The 8,719-nt window shown below is 46.3% G+C and overlaps 1 long non-coding RNA gene across 2 annotated transcripts; it reads right to left on the bottom strand.

Annotated features, from left to right (window-relative positions):
• Nucleotides 1–695: 695 nt before the first annotated feature.
• Nucleotides 696–6,733, bottom strand: LOC125416342 (uncharacterized). Of its 2 annotated transcripts, none has more exons than XR_014997173.2 (2): nucleotides 6,170–6,733; nucleotides 696–2,328 (listed from the first exon to the last, which is right to left on the bottom strand). It is a non-coding gene; the product is annotated as an uncharacterized LOC125416342 (long non-coding RNA). The 2 variants fall into 2 exon arrangements; XR_007236858.3 differs by lacking the exon at nucleotides 6,170–6,733 and adding an exon at nucleotides 2,645–3,058.
• Between the last annotated feature and the right edge of the window lie 1,986 nt (nucleotides 6,734–8,719).

The following is an 8,719-nucleotide window of genomic DNA, read 5'->3' as shown; positions in this document are numbered from 1 at the left end:
TGCTCACGCCTAGGAAGAGCAATATAATTACAGCCTGCCTTAAATAGGTTTCCCTAAATTCTGATCTCTCCAAGAACTAACAATCTTGCTATTTCTCTTGGGGAAAAAAAGAAAGAAAGAAAGAAAGAGAAAGCTGCTCAGAAAATCTGAACCCAGAAGCTCCGCTGCTTGATGTCTCGGTGCCCTGCGTTAGCCGGTTCATACCTTAAGGCTTTGGGGTTCTCTCTATAAATAGGTGCAATCACACCTGCCTCTTTAAGCTGCCATTTAGATGAAGTGAGACAAAGCTGGCGGCGACACTTAAAGGGGTGAAAACATGCAGTTCCCAAATCAGGAAAATCAGTTCTTTGAAAGAGCTGCCGAGTCCCCCCTGACCAGGTGCCCTTTGTGTTGTTCTTAGGGGGGACCCCAGTGGTGTTCCTCAAACCAAACACAACAGTCCTTTCTCTCCTGTGCGTGCCTCACACCCTGAGGTGGATCACAGCACTGAGACCCCGAGGAGCATCGCATCTCCCTTTTCCCATCAGACACTTCACACCCCAAAAGCTCCTACCTGGGTGACCTAGCACGTTAGACAATAGGCTCTCCCCAGACCACCTGCAAAGTCTACTCTGGTCTCCGTTTCCAGCTGCTTCGTGGATTTGACTTCTGTCTTACAACTTTGGGGTCTTGATAAAAACATCGTACAACTTGAATTTAGGCCGGCGCTGTTTGTTTTATTTTGGTGACATCGACGCCTCTGCCCACAAGAAATTCTGAGCACCTGGAATATCTCAATGACCAACAGAAGTGGTGATGGATCCCATGGAGTCTGTCTGCGACTGGGAAGCTGGACACTGTGTGAATGTGGCAGAGAGCGGTGGAGAAGCCGAAGCATGGAGTACTCACCCCAGGGCCTCTACCAGCCCACTCTGTTATCTACCATGTTCTCTGTGCCTTAGGTGGCCCATTAAAAGTTGGGGACTTGGAGGGGAATTTGGGTACCAAAGAGTCTCCTTACACAAAGTGTGGGGGTTGGAAACTGGAAGGGCAAGCTCAGTCATCAGAGGCGTAGAAGAGCGCTCCTGAGCAGCACCGTGCGGTAGACTTGCTGCTTTGAGGCTGCAGGATGAGAATCCTGTCACTGAAGACAGCTAGAGAGACACAGCCTGACAGAGTGTCAAGGGAGGAAAAAAGGAGAAGAAACACAGCAGGCCCACAATGTCCACGCCGAAGCATCCCAAGGCCCCGTGCCTGGCGTGGAAAGCCAGGAGGAGTTATAGAAGCGCTGATCTTCCTGTGCATGCATATTCATGATGGAGATTAATTTCTAAATAAGCAAGGAGGGGAAATGGGGGGTAAAGGTCAACAGCAGAGAAAGCAGTGTAATTAGCAGGATAATGTAAGCGTATGTAGGCAGTGGTTCTCAGCCCTTCTAGTGCCGCGACCCCTTGATATAGTTCCTCATGTTGGAGTTACCCCAACCGTAAAATTGTTTTTGGCGCTACTTCATAACTGTAATTTTGCTAAGGTTATGAATCACAATGCACACATCTATGCCTTCGGATGGTCTTAGAGGGCTCTGTGAAGGGCCATTCGGCCTGAGAATTTTAGTCTTTGTGAAAAGACAACAATAACATTAGAAACAAAATTAAAAACTCCCCCACACGCACACGATGCCTCCTGTATTCTAAAAGCAGCTTTGGGCTTCGGTTTGACTACTCAGCAGAAAGAGACTGAGAATTTCAAACATGCGTACAGGATATTTTCTTCACACTCGTTCTCCCTCCCCAGTGACTCTTCCCAGACCCATCTCCAAACCCCTCCCAGCAGCATGTCCTCTTTTCTTTTTCTGTGGCCCACTAAGTCCAATTCATGCCCCCATGTGCTCATAAGTGTGGGGTCATCCCCTGGAGTGTCTAACCTACAAGGGTCCACATTCTTTGAAAAAAGTTTGTCTTCCTGCCCCAGCCGCTACTACGGTAAATGTCTCCTTAGCTTAGGCTGGGGGATCAGGGTGCCCTAACCTCTCCATGCCGATGTGTTGACTGGCTTGATCCTGTTCTCACAGCCGCTGTGTGCTCATGAGTACTACAGGCCTGTCTCGCCGAGAGACGCTGTTGGATTCCAGTCCTCCTGATCTGTGACTCTCACGGTCTTCCTCCCCCTTCCTCCATGATGACTCCAGAGCCGTGGTGGGGGAGCGTGGTGTCAATGTCCCCTACATGGCTGAGCATCTCACAGACGTGTTTTCTGTCCTGGACCACTCGCGAGTTTCCGCCTCAACTGCCACACGGTGCATAAGGAAATTTTTTGGATGGTGTCTGAGAGCTGCGATCATCTGTGAGGCTAGAGATACAGATTTAGCGGTCAGTTTGGTATTTCGCCCATTTAGAAAAATAATAGTAGTATATTCACCCCTGTGACCTGTGAGTTCCACAACTGTGAATTCCTAGCCAGATGTTGGTGCCAGACATTCCTGTAGCCTCCTAGCCAGATTAACAAAACCAGGCATGTGACAGAATTTAGAATCATCCTAGAAACATTCCTCTGGACACATGGACGAGGGCTTTCCAACAGGAATAACTGAACAGAGAGACCCACTGTCAAAGTTTACCTTCAAACCCGCGGTCTGAGAAAACAGAAATGCTGCCTGACCACTGACCTCTTCCCAGATGGGTTTGCCTCTCCTGCTGTCTCCATCCTGCCCTAACTTCACAGCTCTCCAGGGTGTTCGCAGGCAGGCAGCCCCAGTCGGGGACCTGTGTGGCACCTAGCTCTGTGTGTGGGGCAGCTACTAGGCTCTGCTCCTCCAGCGTACACAGAGCCCCTGTCGTGGAGTCCACGTAAGCTCTATTGGTTGTTGCTGTGGGTAGCTCTGCTTGACGTTCTCTTCCATCCTTGCGACGTTGTCACCACCACTGGTCAGCTATTAATAGAGAATTTACGTGTGTTATATGTTTTCTATAAAGCAAAAGTAATCTATTTTTCTCTGAACATACCTTTTCTCTTGCTTTCCAAGAGTCTGAAAATTTGCTAGACCTCTCAGCCAAGTTAATAATATCCCTTGAGATTAGTTAAGACTCTGTCTTTAGCTGCCCTCCTACTCTGTGCTCGGCCTGTTTGCCTTCATGAAGATATAATCAACCTTATTATACCTTGGATTCCCCAAGCAAGCTGCTTTTACAGCCTAAGTTAAAGGCATAGCTTTTATTCTTAAGTTATATACTCTCTATACCCCTGAAATAAAATTGTGTGTGTGTGTGCATGTGTGTGTTGGGGGGGGCATTCCTGGAAGCAGTCAACAGACTGAAAGTATCCTTAATCAAAACACCCACCATAAACATTGGAAACAACTGTGGCTACTGGTCGATAGTATCTGTTGGCAGCTCTGAGTGCTATTCTGGGTCAGCTGGGAGCAGTATAGAGACTTGGAAAACTCTGTGAAAGATTTCTGTAAAAAGTGATCCCTTTCTCATCTTGTTTTCTCCATGTTGTTGAATAAATACAGAGCCAAGCCCTTTGTTAGTGGCAGACAGATTGTATACACACAATACATATACAATACACAATACACAATACTCACATATACAACAGACAGACAAGAGCAGACAGGCCACGGACCACAGACTGAAGACAGACAGAAGACATGATGGAGGAGTGGAAGAGAAGGAATTCAGATTTGGGCTTGCTTTTGGTGAGCTATTCTAAGAGAAAGTTTCTGTGTCTGTCTGTCTCTCTGTCTCTCTCTGTCTCTCTCTGTCTCTGTCTCTCTCCTTCACTCCTTAATATAGTTTCTGTGCCCCTCTGAGGTTACTTTAATGCACTGTCAACTCAGTCAATGTTATTTCAAACTCAATTTCCAAAAAGGGAAGTTGAACCCAGAAAACCTGACAAATCTGATGGGATCACATGGACAAGGAATGGGGACCCTTGAGCAGGAATCTGAATATGTTCTCACAGAGCCCACAGGTACCTTCGCCTCAGGTATCCCTCCACTCCAAGAAGTGACTCACCCGGTTGCACAGCCTGAGTCCCAAGGGAGCAAAGCATGGAGACTCTGCCCCAGGGCAAACATCTTACTCCTGCACGGCATATGAATTGCCTTTGTGGGGGAAAGCGTTTCAAAATTGCATGTGTATAAATGCCATTATGGGCTCAGCAGGCTTTCTATGCAAGATAAACAAAGTCTTAGCAGCCACATTAACATGTCTGCGTACAGAAAACTACATGTGTAAAAGGCTTTCTTTCCTCCCAGAGGGCCCATTAGTGACGGGTAAACACAAACTACCCAGGAATCTTCTGGGGAGCTCACACTTCTGCTAATTTTTAATAAAAACAAGATGTGCCTGTGCCTACAAGAACATCTGCAAACCCCAACCATCGAGCAATGCTCAGGAGCACACAGGCATTTGAATCCCCACACGAAGAGGCCTGGCTGAGGACTGACCCTCAATTCATGTTAGTGATGCACATGTGGTTTGGCCCACAATTCATGTTAGTGATGCACACGTGGTTTGCTTGATCTGCTTCTGTCACATGATTTCCTGTGTACAAGTTGCTTCCATAAAGGGAACAAATCAAGGCTTAGGATTTGGTGCAGTTGATCCCATGTTCAAGTGTGGGGAATCTGAGCTTAATCCTTAGCAGTCACATTAAAGAAGCCAACACTAAGCTCCACGATGATCCCAGCTCTGGGGCAGCAGAGAGAGGGGAATCCTGGAGTTCTCCTTCCGGCCAGCCCAGCTGAATCATGGGCACCAGACCCTGGGAGAGATCTTGCCTCAAACCAGAAGAGAGAATGTGATTAAAGATGATATCCAGCATCAACTTCTGACCTCCACACGCGTGTGCACGCACATGTACACACAGGTACATATGAGACTATACATGTGCACATACATACACAGAAATATATTCATGTGCACATACATGCATTCACAGGTGCACTCATGTACATACATACAAATGTAAAGAATCACCAAAACACAACAGAAATTCAACACCTTGAGTTTTAAGCATCAAATGACTTTTGTTTAGCATGACATGGATCTGAGAATATTCTCTACAACAACGGAGGAGAATTCTGTTGAGCACAGCAGAGATGTCTGTGAGGTAGCTCCAGCAGGAACACGCAAAGGGTGAAATGTAAGCCTGTAGCTTGGCTCCAGCTTCCTCTACTCTTATCCTCGGAACCCTTAGAACCTTTCTTAAAGTCACACCTTGCAGTTGGTTGTGGTGAATTTGTCCTTTTGGAAGACTTCGGCTTTGGGGGAATTTTCCCATGTTCTAATGTTTCCGTTTGACTATGTCACGTTTAATAACAGTGAGTTTACTCTAGTTTGGTTTTCTGAGGGCTAGTGAAGAATGTTGACCTAAAAGAATGGCATCCCCTAAATTGTTTCTGACATTTTCTAGTCAGGAGCTAGGGAGAGTTGGCGGTGTTCGCTGTGGCTCTCCTTCGGTGTCTTCCGGGAGCTCTAAAGCCTCTGGAGCCATGGACCAGTGGCTCTTGGGCCTTTCTATGCCATGAAGGGATGTGCAACTATTAGGGATTTGGGAAAACCCAGTGCCCAGGTTCCCTCTGCCCAAGGTGGAGCTGAGCACAGCGGGTCGTCAGTTCAGGGACTCCCCAGCACAGGATGGGCCATCTCCTCCCTTCCTAGCCAGCCTCAGAGAACCCGCCTGTCCCACTCCAGCTTCTCTGTACAACTCCTGCCCTCTGACCCTCAACCCTTTCTCGGGTATCAGCAATACCAGATCAGAACAATAGTCTCCACAATGGGAGTACACAGCTCAACTTCAAAACTTCTCCAAATAAGGCAAAATGAGACATTTCATCACGGCACACAAAACAGGAAGTCTGAAATAGTCTGTCTGATAGGAACTCGCAAAACATGGTTTCTTGCTACACAGTCATGTCCTTCTCAGCCTCTGAGAGTAATGGTGTACAGCCTCAGTGACCTGGAGAGCTCTTGGGCCACGGAGCTTCTAAATTTACTAACAAATGTCTTAGCAATCGCATTTCATTTCTGACCCTTCCTCTGTCTACTACAAGTCTGTCCATGGCACTTTCCCCCTCCTTACTTTACAGACTTGTACAAACCTCATCGTGGTTTTACTGGAGGACTAGCATAGGATTCATTAAACTATCTGAAGCAGATTTTCTTAAATATAAAAACCCACTCACCATCACCTCTGCTTCCCCTTCTGTGGCATCGGAACCCTTTCCTTCCCTCTAAGACTCCTGTGTGGAGACACTTGCTTTGGCCACTACACACACCAGTGGCGAGTTCCTCACTGGCTAAGGTGCCCTGACTTCAGGGAACCACATATGCAATGTTCTCTGATACTCCATGAAATAAATCATTTACCCATTTGGACTTCCAAGCACTTGGAAAGTGCTGAGCCCAGCAGCTGACAAAAGTGTAAGGTGTTGCTTAAAGGAGCCCCATGCGTACAATGTCAAAATGTACTCACAGTGTGGGAACACTTTCTTGTCTCTATATTCCTGAGTGCTGGAGGTATGGTTTCATTGTAGAATCATTTCCTGGCATACACCATGTCCTAGGTTTGATACCAAGAAAGAAAGAGGTGGGGGAGGGAGGAAGGAAGGGGGAAAAAAAAGAAGAAAAGATTAAGAAATTCCCTGAGTCAACAGCTGAATCCTAGCTCAGATCATTATCCAAAGGCTTCAGCATCTAAACATTAAGAAAGTTTTAGACAATTAGTAGAAAAGGCAGAACACACAGGAAGTGTGAAGGTAAACAAGGACACTACAGTGAATAGAGCTGTTTCCCACAAGTATGAAAGCATGTACCGGATATGTGCCCCAACGAAGTTTATAACTAAAGCCAAACATTGTGCTCAGGCAAGACCAGTTAGTTTGCTCCTGAGTCTTTCCTAAAGCTCCTTAGAAACTAAGAATAAGAAGAAGACCCAAACTCAGTAAGGATAATCCAATCTGTTCTCATGAACATGCTGTCCAGCTCTTCGGCGTGGTGTGGAGAGGCCTGTGGGAGACTGGCAGCTGCAGACATTGCAGGGACAGTGAAGGGGCGCTCTTGAACACCCAACCACTGTGAAGCAGTCATTTGAAATATTATTCAGTGGGCAGAAGAGAATTCGTGCTGTATGGGGCATGTGTCTCCCTGGGTACAGCTTGTAAGTCACAGTGGGAAGATGAAAGATGAATTGATGGAAACAAGAAAGTGCAGGGACTTAAAAGAGCTGTGGATGAATTTCTAACAGGCTTCTGAGGGTAGACATCACTGATATGGTGATGCTAAAGCAAACCCTTGCAGGGATGGAGGGAGGGAGTAAGCCCCAGATCCGGGCAGACACACTACAGACTGGTGCCTTCAACACACCAGAAAAATAGAAAGATCTTCCATGGTCTTGAGTAGGCAGAATTAACATAGTAAAAATGGCAATCTTACCAAAAAACAATCTACAGATTCAAGGCAATACCCAGCAAAATCCCAGCAAAATTCTTCACAGACCTCGAAAGAAGATGTGTTGCATGTGTTTATGTTTCAGGATATTTGTTTAATTATATAAAGATATGGGGCTGGAGAGATGGCTCAATGGGTTAAGAGCACTGGCTACTCTTTCAGAGGTCCTGAGTTCAATTCCCAGCAACCACATGATGGCTCACAACCATCTGTAATGAGATCTAGCGCCCTCTTCTGGCCTGCAGGTGTACATGCAGGCAGAACACTGTACACTTAATAAAAAAATAAAATTAAATTTAAAAAGACGTGCTGCATTTGTTTAAATGTGTAAAGATGTGCTGTTGTTTTACCTTGCCTGCCTAAGGTGCCTGACTGGTCTAATAGAAAACAGAACAGACAATAGCAAGGGAGGAGGTATAGGCAGGACTTCTGGTCAGGGAGATTATGTAAGAGGGGAAAATGAGACTCAGAGAAGAGAAAAAAGAGAGACTAGGGAGATGCCAGGGGCCAGGCAGACAGGGAGGAAGCGGGAAAGTAGGACATACAGAATGAAAAAAAGGTAAAAAGAACCAAGGCAAAACATAGAGGAATAGAAACAGGTTAAATTAAGTTAAAAGAGCTAGTGGGACAAGCCTAAGCTAAGACTGAGCACTCATAATTAATAATAAGTCTCTGTGTCTTTATTTGGCAGTTGGTTGGTAACCCAAAGAAAATCCCAACAATGTTGGTCAGGGTTACAGTTGCTATGATGAAACATCACAAACAAAGCCACTTGGGGGGAAAGGGATGCTTGCCCACCGCTGTTCATCATCACAGCAAGTCAGGACAGGAATTCAAACAGGGTAGGAACCTGGAGGCAGCAGCTGATGCAGAGGTCATGGAAGGGTGCTGCTTACTGGCTTGCTCCCCATGGCTTTCTCAGCCTGCTTTCTTATAGAACCCAGGACCACCAGCTCAGGGATGGCGCCACCCACCATGGGCTGGACCCTCCCGCATTGATCACTAATTAAGGAAATGCTCTACAGGCTTGCCTATAGCTGGATCTTATGGAAGTATTTTCTCAACTGAGGCTCCCTCATTTCTATAACTCTGGTTGTGTCAAGTTGTCCTAAAACCAGCCAGTACACTGTGTGTGTGCAGACTGTAACGGAATACCGGAACCTCTTATGTACGTAATCACCCACAGTCATTTATACCCTAAAAGCCACTTACAGTTCTGAGACTCCCTGGGAAGCAACTTCTGTTTTCTAGCTATAACGTCTCCAATAAAACTCCGAAGAAACTAA

Source organism: Myodes glareolus, chromosome 15 (assembly GCF_982192425.1).
Source record: "Myodes glareolus chromosome 15, mMyoGla1.1, whole genome shotgun sequence".
In the NCBI taxonomy this organism is placed as follows: Eukaryota; Metazoa; Chordata; class Mammalia; order Rodentia; family Cricetidae; genus Myodes; species Myodes glareolus.
This window is presented reverse-complemented; position numbering and strand designations above follow the sequence as displayed.